General features: G+C 43.8%; 1 protein-coding gene across 2 annotated transcripts in view; it reads left to right on the top strand.

Moving 5' to 3' along the window:
• Window positions 1-17,198, top strand: part of LOC126184823 (proton-coupled amino acid transporter-like protein pathetic) — a 359,869-nt gene that overhangs the window by 178,790 nt on the left and 163,881 nt on the right. The gene's annotated exons all lie outside the window — the stretch shown is intronic.

Below are 17,198 nucleotides of genomic sequence, written 5' to 3'. Positions count from 1 at the left end.
GACAAACACACACACCCATGCCCGAGGGAGGACTCGAGCCTCCGCCGGGACCAGCCGCACAGTCCATGACTGCAGCGCCTGAGACCGCTCGGCTAATCCCACGCGGCTTTGCAGTGCAAGACAGCTGCGGTCATAAGCGCCCAGACTCAAAAATCCCTCCAAGCTATTCGGTGATCAGTGTACAACACCATCCCATATTAGTCAATAAATCCATTTTAAACTTAAAGGGCTACGTTGCCACGAATTACTAAATAATGTAAAATACAAATTACATTGATATTGGAATAACACATGAATAAATTAGATCTCTGTATCTTAGGTTATCAGGATAATTTCTAAATAGGCAAAATAAACACACACAAACTCTCTCTCTCTCTCTCTCTCACACACACATACACACACACACACACACACACACACACACACAGAAACTCAACGATTATATTTTAATGCTAAGAATGCTACTACGAGCAAAGTATAAATGTTTATATTAATTGCTGCAAGAAGCATCAGTGCATTCGAGGGACCTTCTTGTTCATTTTAACCAACTTCAGAAGTAACCAGTCTGATTCCTATCCGTGTCGAGGAAAGCATGTGGTTGACGTACTGCATCTTACCACAGTCGCAGTTTGGCGATGGTACGGCAGGAATACTATGAAGATGTCGGTAGCAGCCATGGATGAATTTGTTTGGCACTGCTCACTATGAAGCGTCTCTTGTTATTTTCGCCACTGGAGCTACGTTTCATGTCTCACTTTTCACTGTGCTATTATGCCTTCTGTATATTAGGATGTATTTGTACGTACGATGCCCCATTGTTCATTCATCGGTCTCTCACTCCTTGTTCCACTCGGTGCTAGCCATGTCTGTGACTACAGCATTTAGAATGATTCTCTCTTGTGTTTCTTTCTTAGCTACGTTTTAGTCATTTTGTCAGCCTTCTCATTCCCCACCTTGACAATACAAATCACAGCTATGTACCGTTTCTTGGTAGTTCTGATATAGTAGCAAAATGGCTCTGAGCACTATGGGACTTAACTTCTGAGGTCATCAGTCGCCTATAACTTACAACTAATTAAACCTAACTAACCTAAGGACATCACACACATCCATGCCCGAGGCAGGATTCGAACCTGCGACCGTAGCAGTCGCGCGGTTCCGGACTGAGCGCCTAGAACCGCTAGACCACCGCGGCCGACGATGATATAGTAGCAGCTATTTCGTATGGTAGATAGTTGTTCTCTTTGTACTTGCCAATTTATGTTATTGTTTGCAACGTGGAGAGCGAATCAACTATTACTAATATGTTATCGACCTAGATCGTCATATTGTATCTCTGCGGTCTTTCGACGGCCAACAGTTCCGCAGCGTAAACTGATACATCTGTAGATAGCTGGAATAGGCATCTCTTTTTATTTTTATTATATTCATAGGCACAGCCAACAGAGTCTCATATTTGAATCCATCAGTATACAGAAAACACACAGGGCTTGGCCGTTACTGGAGAATATATTCTAAATTGATGTTATTACTTACTTAATTATATTCAGAGTCCCTCTACACATTGCTTTCCTACGATGTACGTCCACATACACGTACACATTTCACAGGCCACCGTATGATGTGTGGTAGAGGCTACTCTGTACCACTACCAGTCGTTTACTTTCCTGATCCACTCGCAAACAGAGCGAGTCTGTATGACTCAGTACGAACCCAATTTTCTCTTTTCTTATCCTCGTACCTACGATGGCAACAGCAAAATCGTTCTGCAGCCAGTATCAAATGCCGGTTCTCGAAATATTCTCAGTAGTGTATCTCGAAAATAACTTCATCTTCCCTCCAGGGATTTCCAATCGAGTTCATGAAACATCTCCGTAATACTCGCGATTTAATGGAACGTACCGGTAACACATACAACAGTCCGCCTCTGAACTGCTTCGATGTCTTCCCTTAACCCGACTTCGAGGGGATCCCAAGCACTCGAGAAGTTCTAATGTCCTACAGGCTGCCTCCTTAACAGAAGAACCACACTATCCTAAAATTAGCTCAATAAACCGAAGTCGACCATTCGTCTTCCGTACTACACTTCTTTCGTGCTCGTTCCATTTCATATCGTTTTGCAACGTTATGCCTAGGTGTTCAATCGTCGTGACTTTGTCATGCAGCACACTACTAATGCCGTATTCAAACATTATGTGGTTGTTTTTCCCATTCATCTGCATTTAGTTACATTTTTCTTCCTTTTGAGGAACCTGCCATTCAGCACACTAACTAGAAATTTTGTCTGTCATCTTGTATCCTCCGACAGTCGCTTAACGACATCATTCCGTACACCACAGTCTCATCCACAGACAGCAGCAGATTGCTGCACTCCCTGCCTGTCAGATTATTTATGTATATGAGAATGAGCGTAGTTCTATCACACTTCCCTGGAGCACTCCAATGAACACTCGCCGTCGAGGGAAACGTATTGGGTTGTATTACTTAAGAAGTTCTCGAACCAATGACATATTTGCGAAACTAAACCGTATGCTATTGCCTTCGTTAGTCTGCAGTGGGCCACCGTGTCAAACGCTTCCCGGAAATTTAGGAACATGGAATCTGCCTGTTGCCCTTCATCCATGGTTCGCAAGATACCGTGCGAGAACAGGGCAAGCTGAGCTTCGCACGACCGATGCTTTCTGTATCCGTGTTGATTTGTGGACAGAAGCTTTTCCGTTTCGAGGAAATTATTTATATTCGAACTGGGAATACGTTCAAGAATTCTGCGTGTCCGTTCTTTTACTCTTCTTACGTACAGGAGTCACCAGCGATTTTTTCCAGTCGCTTGGGACTTTGCGCTGGGCGAGAGACTCGCGATAAATGCAAGCTAAGTAAGGGCCCAACGCCTTAGAGTATTCTCTGTAAAACCGAACTGATTTCCCATCCCACCTGGTGATTTAACTGCTTTCAGCTGTTTCTCTACGCCAAGAATTGTTATTACTATGTACTTCACGCGGCTGTCTGTGCGACGGTTACTCGATGGTAAGCTTGTACGGTACTTCGGCGTGAATGATTTCTTAAAACGAAAATGAAAAACTCCATATTTCCTTTTGTTGTCTTCTATTGCCACATCAGACTGACCAACAAGTGACTGGATAAAAACATTCGACGCGCTTAGCGATTTTACAGACGAGCAGAATTTTCTCGGATTCTCGGCAAGATCTTTTGCTAGCATCGACCTATCTTATTATCTGTCGTCATTTGTACGTTCTTTTTTGAACCCAGCGTGCACCAGTCTCTGCCTCCTTAGTATTTTACGAATTTTGTTAGTAAGCCATGGTAGGTTGCTTCTGTTCTTAATCCATTTCTCGGCACGTAACTCTCCAAAACGCGATTTACAGTCCGTTTAAACTTTGCCCACAATTCTTCTGTGTCCATCATATTGGACCTAAATGATGTCCATTCATTATCTAACAGAGATACTAACAACTACTTATTTGCTCTTCTTAGCAAAAATTCTCTCCTAACCTCTTATGGATTTATTAATTATTAATTAATATTTTTGTCGACTGAAATGAACACTCCCCCACCTATGGCGTCTAATTTGTCTTTTCTGTATACATTCCATACCTCGCTAATTGTTGCATAACTTTCTCCTTAAGGATTTCAGCCCGCTCTCGATTCCGAGAATAATTTGAGCTCGACAGCTTTCCTGGAAGGCAGTAAACTCAGGAAATTCGTTACGATTACTTCGACAGTTTATTATTAAAATTTTGAAAGTCGAAGTGTCTTTACTTTGTACGCGGTCAGATTTCGCTCTCTTCGTATCGACTGGTGAGCGTTCATCAAAGGACCTCGAACTAGCGCCTAGATTAAAAACAACCTCAGTGCATTCCACAAGTGCTCTTCTATCCAAGTAGCTGCGTCCTTCACCAGATAACGCAGGCCCAGAAATATGCCGCCAAAACCATGACAGAATCAATGTAAATGCAGCCAAAATCATGACAGAATCAATGTAGCCTTTGGTTGAGATCCTCTACTCGGCTTCGAACCAAAGGCCCCGTTCTGGGAACGATACTGCAACTTGCAAAATTTGCTTGTACCCCGCAAAAGAGGCCAGCAGTCCTCACCACCTCTGCCAGCCGCCCATACGAACTGAGGATGTCCTCAGAATGCAAGCGACAGACGTCGTCACTAGCGCCAACACGAGCCACAACTCGCATACGACTGCACCCTACACGCACGAGAGCCGCAGGCAGGGCGTCCTCCACATCCCCGACGAATTTTTTTTCCGGTCCTAGACGCTATTTCCCTAACTGGCTCCATAATACCTCTAACATTGGAGCTCCTGATAACTAGCAAACCCTTCTCTGCGTCTGCCAGCTCAGATCCTGCTGGTGGAGCGACCATCTGTCCACTCACGTGGTTCGAGTAAGGCCAGCCGTCCAGCTTCCGCATCAATTGTCCGCCTCGAGGGACATGAAAGCGTTACCACTAGCCACTCACCTTACTGTGAGGGCTGGTCCTCGCTTAGGTACACTGCAAGGTGCCTCGAAAGCAGAGCCTGTAGCGAAACAAGCGACACGTGCAGTGGCCCACGCGACACGCCAGATACTCCGCCACTGCAACACCTCGAGGCAGCAACCTGAAGACGGCTGACCGTGACCAAAAGCGTGTTATAGTATCCGCAAAATGTGGTCAGCTCCTTCTGTGTCTACACAAAGTGTACACGCCCCACCCATCGCAGCACTCCTAGCTTAGGAATTACTTATAAGAGCCCACAGAGAAAGTTAAATATGTAACTTGCTACCGTTGTGGTGGTCACAAACGGAGGCTGATCCATTACTGAGCTGCATAGCTGGCCGTTTAAAAGACATGACAACTGTGCCACGGTCTGCGAAAATATATACTTTAAAGCTACTAAGACGCTAGATTACACCTCTTAAGCTTCAGTCTGGAACCACATGGCTGCTACGGTCGCAGGTTCGAATCCTGCCTCGGGCATGGATGTGTTTGATATCATTAGGTTGGTTAGGTTTACGTAGTTCTAAGTCTAGGGGTCTGATGACCTCAGATGTTAAGTTCCATAGTGCTTAGAGTCGTTTGGACACCTCTTAAATACAAAAAAATGCAAGAGCTTAAGAATTAAACTGATAAAAAACACGGATTAAGTCAAATATGTAATTTGCTCCTCTGCTGGTGTGTCACAGGTGGTAGCTGGGACCTAATGTACCGGGACTATAGAAGTCTATTTCCTGCATGACTTCTAACACATTCTGCCTGACAAAAAGTGAAGTACTTCTTACATGCACACGCCATCTCTGTGACACCAGAACGGCCACCAGAGTGCGTTAGTGTTATTCGGGTTTAACGTTATTACCAGCTTGAGACCGTGTATAAGGAGCGTAAATAGTCTGAGCTGTTGAATGACCACTTTTCAGGACACATGGATGCCACGTAATCGGGAGAGATAGCGTTATCAGCAAGTGTCAGAGTCTGAAAGGGGTCGCATTGTGGGCGTGGATTTGGCTAGCCGGTGGAATCGCGTAACATCTAGATCTGTGGTGCGCTTGGATGTGACAGTCCCCAATGCTGGACACCATGGGAACGTGAGGGCAAGTATACTCATCAACATGCCATCTGACCACTTCTGACCACCATGAGGGAGGATCGCCATATTGTCCACTAAGCACATCGTAACGCCCTCACATATGTGTCGTACCGCACCATTGGTCAGAGACTAGCAGCAACTGGATTAGGAAGTTACCGTCCCACGCGTAGGCTACCGTTAGCATCAACGGCTGCATTTGCAGTGATGCCGCGTCCGGGAAGTATGGACTGAAGATGAATGGCGTCTCATTCTGTTCAGCTATGAGCTGCGGTTCTACAGTAGCCTGGATGACCATCGTCGGTGAGTATTACGGCGACCTGGCAGGCGTCCCATTTCTCCAATGTTTCGGAGAGGCACTCCTGATGTGGGAAGCCATTGGGCATGACTTCAGGTCACGGCTGATAGTGTCTGAGGGAACTGTGACGGCATATCGTACGTCACTGACATCCTGAGTCCCCATGAGTTATCTCTCATGCGACAGTATCATGATGCCAGTTTTCAATAGGACAATGCTTGTCCACACATGGTACATGTCTCTAAGAACTATGTACATCGTATTGAGGTCCTGCCGTGGCCAGGCAGACCCACAGATCTGTCCCAATAGAACAAGTGTGGGACCATCTAGGACGTGAATCTCCTCCCAGTGCCACATCCAGGATATCAAGGACCAGTTACAACAGTTGTTGGCCAACTTGTCTTAGGAGAAGATACAACGTCTTTATGTCACCTTTCCCGACTGAATCAGTGAATGCATCCAGGCTGGAGGAGGTGCAACGGCACAGTGATAAGTGGGCTCGTACTGCCAAGTTCTTTGTAAATTTGATTCGATTTTGAAATCACTGGAATAACATCACATACCCTCTCAACCCATGAAGTTTCAATCCATTTCAAACACTCTCTATAGGGCATTTATTCCAAACCACATCCGAATGACCCCATTGGTAAAGGATGACGCGGCGGTCGGTTCGCCCCACTTGGTCCGTCTGGGCCAAAACGCGGAACGTGCTTTGTTATACGGCATTTGGTAAGCACCTACTAGTACGGATTCAGTCGCTGTGGTTCTGCGTCATGAGTACATGCTTATGACGACTTACTAGATGTTATAAGTATGTCGAAACAGTTGTAGCCAATGTGGAAAGTAAAGTATTGTTTCATCCAAATTATCTAGTCACATATGTACCGACTTTAATGAGCCTTTTATTTCACATGGAGTAAGTGGTACTTTCATACGTTGCTTTCCGTTCCGCATTTTGCTCATGTAGGACAATAATGGGCGCTACAGGCTTTACGCTAGCAGCCTCCGGTAATTGTAGTCCACTGGCGTGGAAGCAAGTGCGCTGTCGTCCGTAGCTAAACGTCACTCCTGAAGGAAACTATAAAAGCTTCAACGTAAATTTGCTCGTAACGACAAACATTACGCTCTAATCGTCAATTTGCTGGAGATACAGAACAGGTCATAAGGACCATATTTTCTCCATTCGCAAAGATGCCAGATCATGCAAACAGTCACAGAATTCCTATCTAGTATATGAAGTATGCATTGCACTCTCCGCCGCACAGTACTGCTGTTACTGTCTCTAAACATGGACTGATTAAATAAGATCAAATGAGATATAATAGAATTACCGGCGAGAGCGAAGAGTAAAAGAATAAGGACGTATCTTTTACTGCAGCAGAACATTGCTCTGTGGAAACTTAAGTACACACTTTATTGTAAATAAGAAAATTAAAAACAGTATTACATCAATTGAAGTATGTGAAGGAGAATGGTAGCACTAGTTTTTATAATAAACGGGCTCTATGTATCAACGTTCCCAAATTCTGATCGAAAGGTACACATCTATGAAGGGTTACAGAAACAGGTAAGTGACAGCAAACACCGTTATAAGAATGTAATGGGGGATTTTAATGCGAAAGTAGGACATAAACTAAAAACTGATTCTTCAATGAGAAATTTCATAAACGACAACAGAAACAACGAAGGTCTTACGTTAGCAGAATTTATCAAGAGGAAATTATGTTCATAATAAATTCTGTCAGAAGGAGAATACAGTTAGAAAAAAAAACAAAAAGGAAATGGACTGTAAAATAATTTACAGTATATAACGGTCCTAAAGCACTTTTAAACTGCGAGTGGTCGCGGATTTCGAGTAAAAATAGAATCAAAGCGAGAAAGAATCAGATTCTTCAGACGTTAACTCAAAAACGAATATTATGAAAATATATTTAAAAATAATGATATACGCCAGATTAAATTAAGCATAAAGTTTAACCCCTTATAAAAAAGAAGGTTAAATGGATACGGATGAAAGAGACAATTATTTAAGAATAGTAATTATGTAAACAGCAAACGTGTTGCATGTACGGAGAAAGAAAAAGGAAAGAAAATCTCAAAGGAAGATGGAAACTATTAAAGAGAATGTAAGATTTTCGAGCAAACGATAGTACGAACATGATATACCACAGCCAGTTAAACAAAAATTTTCGGAAATGTCTTCTAGAGGATGTAAGAAGATAAAATGAAAACTTGATAACATAAATATGCGGAAAGATTCCAGTTGTTTCACTAAACGTCTGCCGAAAAAGCACTATAAAAGTTAAATCCATGAAACATCTCGGAGTATGCATTCGGAACGATCGGAAGTGGAATAATCGCATAAAATATTAAAAGTGATTCACTGGAAGAAACCTCAGAAGTGTAGTCTATCTACAAAAACGAGACTTTTTATCTCATAGATGGGCTTAATAAGAAGTTTTCTTCCCGGAATCATCCGTGACTGGAACAGGAAAGGAGAAGAGATAGTGGTACATGAAATACCATCCGCCATAAATCGTAGGGTGGCTTGCCAAGTAGAGGCGTAGGTGTAGAGATGAGTCAGAAACGCACTGATGACGAGATGGTTAGAGACGGACGTCGCTAGAGGTGTGTAGAAAGAAAAGGCATCTGTAAAAGACTGGATGAAGTTGGAGGGAAAGTAATGCAAAAGAAATTGGAAAAATGCGTTTTCGGAAGATATGCAGAGGATGATAATCGCCCAAAACAAGAACAGTGCTATAACTGCTCTATCTCCTCAGAAAATAAATGAAAAAAAAAGTGTAAAACAACTATAACATCTCAGCCTCCTCTCCGCAGTGTCAAAGATATTCACTAAAATTACCACAGCCCCATATAAAGGCCGGCCGCGGTGGTCTAGCGGTTCTGGCGCTGCAGTCCGGAACCGCGGGACTGCTACGGTCGCAGGTTCGAATCCTGCCTCGGGCATGGGTGTGTGTGATGTCCTTAGGTTAGTTAGGTTTAAGTAGTTCTAAGTTCTAGGGGACTTATGACCTAAGATGTTGAGTCCCATAGTGCTCAGAGCCATTTGAACCCATATAAAGAAACAACAGGACTTGCTCAGGTGAAGGAACAAGCTGGCTTTCAGGAATCGGCGTAGCACAGTGGACCATCATCGTGTCATTGACATAATTGTAGAATGGAGTGACTAGAATGAGTGTGATAGATTTCGAGAAAGACAAGAAACCAAATAAGTGGACCAGCAAATAGGATGAAATGGAAGACATCATTATGACTTCAGTGAAAATTAAAGAGCCTCCATCAGCTTGAACATTCCCGTGCTGACATGCAGGGACCATGGATTCATGAGGTTGTCTCCATACCCGTACACGTCCATCCGGTTGGTACTATTTGAAACGAGTCTCGTCCGACCACGCGATACGTTTCCAGTCATCAACAGTCCAATGTCGGTGTCGACGGGCCCAGGCGATGCATAAAGCTTTGTATCGTGGAGTCATCAAGTGTACACGAGTGGGCCTTCGGCTCCGAAAGCCTATATCGATGATGTTTCGTTGAATGGTTCGCTCGCTGACACTTGTTGACAGCCCAGCATTGAAATCTGTAGCAATTTGCGGAAGGGTTGCACTTCTGTCACTTTGAACGATTCTCTTCAGTCGTCTTTGGTCCCGTTCTTGCTGGATCTTTTTCCGGCCGCGGCGATGTCGGAGATTTGCTGTTTTACCAGATTCCTAATATTCACGGTACACTCGTGAAATGGTCGTACGGGAAGATCCCCACTTTACCGCTACCTCGGAGATGCTGTGTCCCATCGCTGGTGCGCCGAGTATAACACTACGTCCAAACTCACTTAATTCTTGATAACCTGCCATTATAGCAGCAGTAACCGATCTAACAACTGCGCCAGACACTTGTCTTATATAGGCGTTGCCGACCACAGCGCTGTATTCTGTATGTTTACATATCTCTGTATTTGAATACGCATGCCATTACCAGTTTCTTTGACTCTTCAGTGTAGAATCAATGTATAAAAATGTAATTAAAATAAGTGAACATATAACAATAAATGCGTAATTTAGTGTCCATTAATGCATACATAAAAAGGCGAAATCGGTGTATTGGAGTTCCAGCCAGAAGCCAAAACAAAGTTTACAGAGTTACACGCATATTGACAGAAAACACTTTTAGTATGTAACAGTTTTGCGGAGGTAAGGACCACTGTATGCAATAAAGTACAAAATGTAATATATCTAAGGCTAGAAATACACCAGATGAGTTAATGTACAGTTCAAGATAAACAGCAAATATTAGCATCTGTCAAATCTTGTGGCCATGCACAATGCGCAACTTACTATTCGAAGGTTGTGAGCGTACCCTTAAAAGTGTTTCAGATCGTACCGTTCAGCGCACATTGTTGAACGCAGGTCTCCGCAGTACACGACCCTACGCGTTCCCATACTGACTCAAGAGTTCCGTCAATTACGATTGCAGAGGGCACGGGATCGTCGCGATTGCACAGTGGATCAATGGAAACGTGTCGCCCCGTCGAATGAATCGTAACGGCTGCCCGAAACATACACCACCCCAGTACACATCTCGGTGGGAGCAGTATTACGCTATGGAGGTCAGTCACTTGGACCTCCATGGGACCTGTGGTAATAGTCGAAGTCACCATGGTAGCTGTGAGCTACTTGAACGTTACTGTTGACTACCTGCATCTGTTTTTGCTTGGTTCTTCCGCGACGGTGATAGCATCTTCCGACAGCACAACTGTTCTTGCCACAAGGTCGAAATCATAGTACAGTGATTTAAGGTGCATGATAGTGAACTCACGTTAATGTCTTGCCCAACACATTCTCCTGTTCTGAACCAGGTGGAACACTTCTGGGACGCTAATGGATGCCAGCCCACAAACCACCAGCTCATAACTTACGAGAAATGTTGCAATACGAGTATATCTTTAGAAACCTTTCGAGAACTTGCCTAATCCATGCCACGCAGAATTGCTGTAATATTCCAATCCAGAGGTGGCCCATGACACACTAATTAGTAGGTAAGTTTTAATTCATTAGTGTACTCTATTTCGAGAATATTTTTGGTTGGTACACTTAGAAGACACAAATATTCGTCTTCGTATCTGAATACTCTTAGTCGACGTGGAACACATACAGTAACAGCACATTTAACACCCACATCAGTGCCAATGCACGAGTCGGGACCTGGATCCACGATCAACACATTAGCTGAGATCTCGGAAGCAGGCAACAACTGGGCGATAACATTTCGTATGGTTCAAATGGCTCTGAGCACTATGGGACTTAACTTCTGAGGTCATCAGTCCCCTAGAACTTGGAACTACTTAAACCTAACTAACCTAAGGACATCACACACATCCATGCCCGAGACAGGATTCGAACCTGCGATCGTAGCGGTCGCGCGGTTTCAGACTGTAGCGCCTAGAACCGCTTGGCCACTCCGGCCGGCCATTTCGTATGGTTGTAGCTCATTGGTTGAGTTAAGGTATCAGACAACATTTAAAAATGTTTTGGTTCCGATCTTCTCTGATTCGAATTCTTTTTCTTTTCCTTGATAGTTTCGTTCTGTCGGTGGTTTGCGCCATCGTTTGCATTCCACATCAAACTATAATTTTCACAAGAGACTTAAAATCAAATCTGGAGACCTCTTAATAAGCACGGAATAGGAATTCACCAACCGTGAAAGCAAAATAAAGCATGGTGAAGGAAGTCAAAATACTCGATAGAGTATGTGTTAGTGAAATCATTCTTTCTGTACTTTATTTTTAGTCATTTCATCTAATTACAACCAGAAATAAATTTCTTTATTTTAATTACAACAAAAATTCGTAGTTTTCAGTAAAGAAAAGTAGGGAGGATGTAACTTACGATCTAGCAATTTGACTACGTAACAAAAATGAATTATGTTATTAGATGAAACAATCTCAGTAAATACTGTTTTTTGCTACAAGAGGCTACTTAATATGCCACATGTTCTCCAAAATTAACATCAGTTCGAGCTCCACAATCTACCATAAATTGTAGCAATAGTGCTTCAAGAGAACGTAATTTTAGACTTATGTGCAAATACGAATAAGTAAATACTGTGTGTAATCTTTTTTCATTGAGGCACCATATTTCGAGAAATCAAAATTTTCATTTAATTCTGTTATGTCTGTAATGGCAGTAGGTAGCCCAGAGAGAACGAGCCTGCAACAAGACAACTTCGTAACAGTCAGCGACATCGCCGTTGCCGTCCACGCTACGCGCTACGTTATAAAGCAGTTTATTCGGGATGGATCGTTCTGCTTGCCGAACTGATTAACACGCTATAGGAGATCTGCTCGCAAAAAGATTCGTGCATCTGTGCTAAACACGTTTTTTTTGCAGGCGAAGCAACAAGACGACGTAAATAAGAACCGAACAGACTGTTACGCATCTCTGCATTTTTACTTGCCCTTCCCCCTCCCACTCACTCTCAATCACAACGTCATTTCTCATTTCGCTTCTTCTGTCAGTCGGATGATATTTGTCTCTTACACATGTCGCTGTTATTTTCAGTTTTTTTCTTTCTTCTTCCCTTAAGTAAGCTTGTACAGGCAAAGTGAATGTCATATGCCACGTGCGGCTGAGTGAAGCGGTGCAGTGGTTACTGTAAGGCACTCGAGAGGACGGCTCGTCATCTCCCCGTCCCGTCACCCAGATTTATGGTTTTCTGCAGTTTTTCCATTCCTTTTCTCACATTACTTTCTCATGAGCGTGCACCACGGACTCCAGTCGACAGATCGGAAAATTCATACAATGTTGACACACTATTCTACGCTTACCCACTAATCTGTGTGATCCAATATTAACACCGATAACGATATGTTATTATCAGCGACTTAACAGAACGATTCAAATTTATAGCACTTGACCTGCTGCCAATCACCAGCGATAATCAATCTGCACCTATGTTACAGGTATTCCGTTCGCTGTACGAGTATAAATTGTGTGTGTGTATTTTAGTGTTATCTCTACGATTGTAATTTTTATTTTCTAAATTTGTATTACCTGGTTAGCGTAATGTAAAACACGTAGGATGGCTGATTTAATATAAGAGGGGGTTGACGGTCCTAATTTCACAAGGGTAAATAAATAAGCAAATAAATATTTTGATCGGTATTTATATACTTCTTTGTAATGTTTCTTTCTAATGTTTTTTTCTTATAAACTACTATAGTAGATTTAATTTTCTGTAACATTTTAACGTCTTCCGTGTCTACTACCATTAACAAAATCATTTATCTGGAGCTGCTAATGTGAAGACATTAAACAACAAGTTGTAATTTTACCGTATATTCGCCTTTTCTTCGATCCTCCTAAAAAGCACCTGAGAATTACAACAAATCCAAGGAGTCCCACTAACTGGAGGCCATGTCTGTTTCCGTCATTGGGTAACTGAACCTTAAAAGTAATTCGATCAAAGAGGCGAACAAGAAACAGACTGAAGAGCTGCGTCTGTGACGATTACTTAATAACTGGCTATAATGTTATGCATTGATGTAAGTAGGATGATTTACATGCCGATTCACTGTAGACGTCACTGCCCCCTCTGTAGAGGATATGTCGATGCCATTGCTTTGTGCATCTGTCGCTAACAGACCATCTGCTCTTCTCCCTTCTATCAGTCCTCCTCCTCCCCCATCCTTTGTCAATCTCCTCCTTCTTCTCTCCGTCCATCTCCTCCTCATCCCCCTCTCTCTGTCAACCTCGTCAACGCACCCCTGTCTATCTCCTACTCTCCCCCTGGATATGTTCATCCTTTCCCATACCCTGTCTTTCTATCTACCTACTCATTCCCCTACCTTTGACCGTCTCTTCTTCCCCCCTCTCTCCGTCCATATCCTTATTCTCCTCTCTCTCTCTCTCTCTCTCTCTATCTTTCACTCAATCTCCTCACCCCTCTCTCACTGCCAATCTCCACATCCCCCCCCCCCCCCCACTCTCTGTCCATCTCCCACTCGACCCCTCGTTCTTTCCATCTCTTCCCATACTGTCTCTCTCTGTTTACCTCCTCCTGCACCTCCCTGTGATTATCTCCTCCTTCTCTCTCTATCCATCTCCTCCTTCCCCTCTCTCTGTCCATCTGCTCCATCTCCCCCACTCTCTGTCGATCTCCCCTCTCCCCCAACTGTCTCTGCCTATACTCTCCTTCTCCCCTCTCTCTTTCCATCTCCTCCTTATCCTTTCGTTCTGTCCAACAAGTCCTACCCTCAGTCTCTCTCTGTAGATTGCTTCCTCCTCAAGTGTCTGTCCATCTCTTCCTAACCCTCTTTCAGTCAATCTCTTCCTCTCCTCTCTATTTCCATCTCCACCGTCCCTCTTTCTATCCTTATATTCCTCCTCCACCCTCTGTCTATCCATATCTTCCTCCTCTCCCCTCTCTCTGACGACATCCTATGTGTATCCACTCCGAGAGTGCTAGGTGGCTCTTACCACTACACTGATTTTTTCCATACTATAAGTGGTATGTGTACAACTTTTAGTTGAACTCAATAAGAGATGCGGAAAACACACACACACACACACACACACACACACACACACACACACACACACACACACATACCTGCATACATACATACACTACTGGACATTAAAACTGCTACAGCACGAAGATGACTTGCTACGGACGCGAAATTTAATCGACAGGAAGAAGATGTTGTGATATGCAAATAATTAGCTTTTCAGAGCATTCACACAAGGTTGACGCCGGTGGCGACACCTACAACGTGTTGACATGAGGAAAGTTTCCAACTGATTTCTCATACACAAACAGGAGTTGACCGGCGTTGCCTGGTGAAACGTTGTTGTGATGCCTCGTGCAAGGAGGAGAAATGCGTATGATCACGTTTCCGATTTTGATGATGGTCCGATTGTAGCCTATCGCGATTGCGGTTTATCGTATCGCAACATTGCTGCTCGCGTTGGTCGAGATCCAATGACTGTTAGCATAACATGGAATCGGTGAGTTCAGGATGGTAATACGGAACGCCGTGCTGGATCGCAACGGCCTCGTATCTCTAGCAGTCGAGATGACAGGCATCTTATCCGCATGGCTGTAACGGATCGTGCAGCCACGTCAACAGATGGGGACGTTTGCAAGACAACAACCATATGCACGAGAAGTTCGACGACGTTTGCAGCAGCATGGACTATCAGCTCGGAGACCGTGGCTGCGTTTACCCTTGACGCTGCATCACAGACAGGAGCGCCTGCGATGGTGTAATCAACGACGAACCTGGGTGCACGAATGGTAAAACGTCATTTTTTCGGATGAATCCGGTTCTGTTTACAGCATCATGATGGTCGCATCCGTGTTTGGCGACATCGCGGTGAACACACATTAGAAGCGTGTATTCGTCATCGCCATACTGGCGTATCACCCGGCGTGATGGTATGGGGTGCCACTGGTTACACGTGTCGGTCACCTCTTTTCGCATTGATGGCACTTTGAACAGTGGACGTTACATTTCAGATGTGTTACAACCCGTGACTCTACCCTTCATTCGATCCCTGCGAAACCCTACATTTCAGAAGGATAATGCACGACCACATGTTGCAGGTCCTGTACGGGCCTTTCTGGATCCAGAAAATGTTCGACTGCTGCCCTGTCCAGCACATTCTCCAAATCTCTCACCAATTGAAAACATCTGGTCAATGGTGGCCGAGCAACTGGCTCGTCACAATATGCCAGCCATTACTCTTGATGAACTGTGGTATCGTGTTGAAGCTGCGTCGACAGCTGTACCTGTACACGCCATCCAAGCTCTGTTTGACTCAATGCCCAGGCGTATGAAGGCCGTTATTACTGCCAGAGGAGGTTGTTCTGGGTACTGATTTCTCAGGATCTATGCACCCAAATTGCGTTAAAATGTAATAACATGTCAGATCTAGTAAAATATATTTGTCCAATGAATACCCGTTTATCATCTGCATTTCTTCCTGGTGTAGCAATGTTAATGGCCTGTAGTGTATATACATACAAACATCCATCTTTGTTTTCTTGCGAGCCTTGTATTTTCTTATTGTGTCTCTGAATTTTCTTTCCCTGCCAAACTGGGCTCTAATATCTCCTAGTAATACTTTCACGTGCTTCGTGGGGATTCTGATCATTTCTTTCAGAACTTTCCAGAATTCTTCTATCATCTGCAGATTTTTCTTCTTATAATTATTTGTGGAACATCTACGTTGCTAAGTGCATAGTCATTTTTTACCAGATCGTATCGTGAGTGTTGCTGTTTTTTGTGAAAATGAAGTGAAAGCTATTACAAAGTCCTGTTTCTGCCTGAAATGTTTATGGCTGGTTTCCTATGATGTATTCTGTAGTTTTGTGAGTCAAAGTGATTCTCATCTGAGAATCGAATTTCCTGCATTTTCAGTATGTTGATACTGGATTCATTTACGCTGTTTGCCAGTTATTAATTTTGTGTGTTCGGTGTCCTTGCTAAGAATCAATATACGCATTTTCTCTGCGGTTTCTACAGATATTTGCGACTTAGATTTTGGAATGCGTAGCTGGAGTTACCCCAAACAAATATTGCCCATCACGTCTTTAATGCGACGCCTACTGTCGATGGAAAGCGTCAGTTTATTTTGCGTTACAAACAAAATGATTTTTAAAGAGGCATTTTACGATACCTTTCGACAGAACTGTTCCGAATTAGTCTTGTGCAAGAACGGGACCAACGATGATTGAAGAGAATCGTTCAATGTGACAGAAATGCAGCCCTTCCGCAAACTGCTGCAGATTTCAATGCTAGGCCATCGACAAGTGTCAGCGTGCGAACCATTCAACGAAACATCATCGATATGGGCTTTCGGAGCCAAAGACCCACTCGTGTACCCTTGATGAGTGCACGAGACAAAGCTTTACGCCTCGCCTGGGCCCGTAAATACAGACGTTGTACTGTTGGTGAGTGGAAACATGTTGCGTGGCCGGACGAGTCTCGTTTCAAATTGGATCGATTGGATGGACGAGTACGGGTATAGAGACAACCTCATGAATCCGTGGACCCTGCATGTCAGCAGGGGACTATTCCAGCTGGTGGAGACACTGTTATGGCATAGGACGTATGCAGTTGGAGTGATATGGAACACGTGATACGTGTAGATACGACTCTGAGAGGTGACAAGTACATAAGCGTCCTGTCACATCACCTGCACTCATTTAAGTCCATTGCGCATTCCGACGGGCTTGGGCAGTTCCAGCAGGACAATGCGACATTACAGACGTGCAGAATTGCTACATAGTATC

Source organism: Schistocerca cancellata, chromosome 1, assembly GCF_023864275.1.
Source record: "Schistocerca cancellata isolate TAMUIC-IGC-003103 chromosome 1, iqSchCanc2.1, whole genome shotgun sequence".
Classification (NCBI taxonomy): Eukaryota; Metazoa; Arthropoda; class Insecta; order Orthoptera; family Acrididae; genus Schistocerca; species Schistocerca cancellata.
Note: the sequence above shows the minus strand (reverse complement) of the source record. Positions and strands in the feature narration are given on the sequence as shown.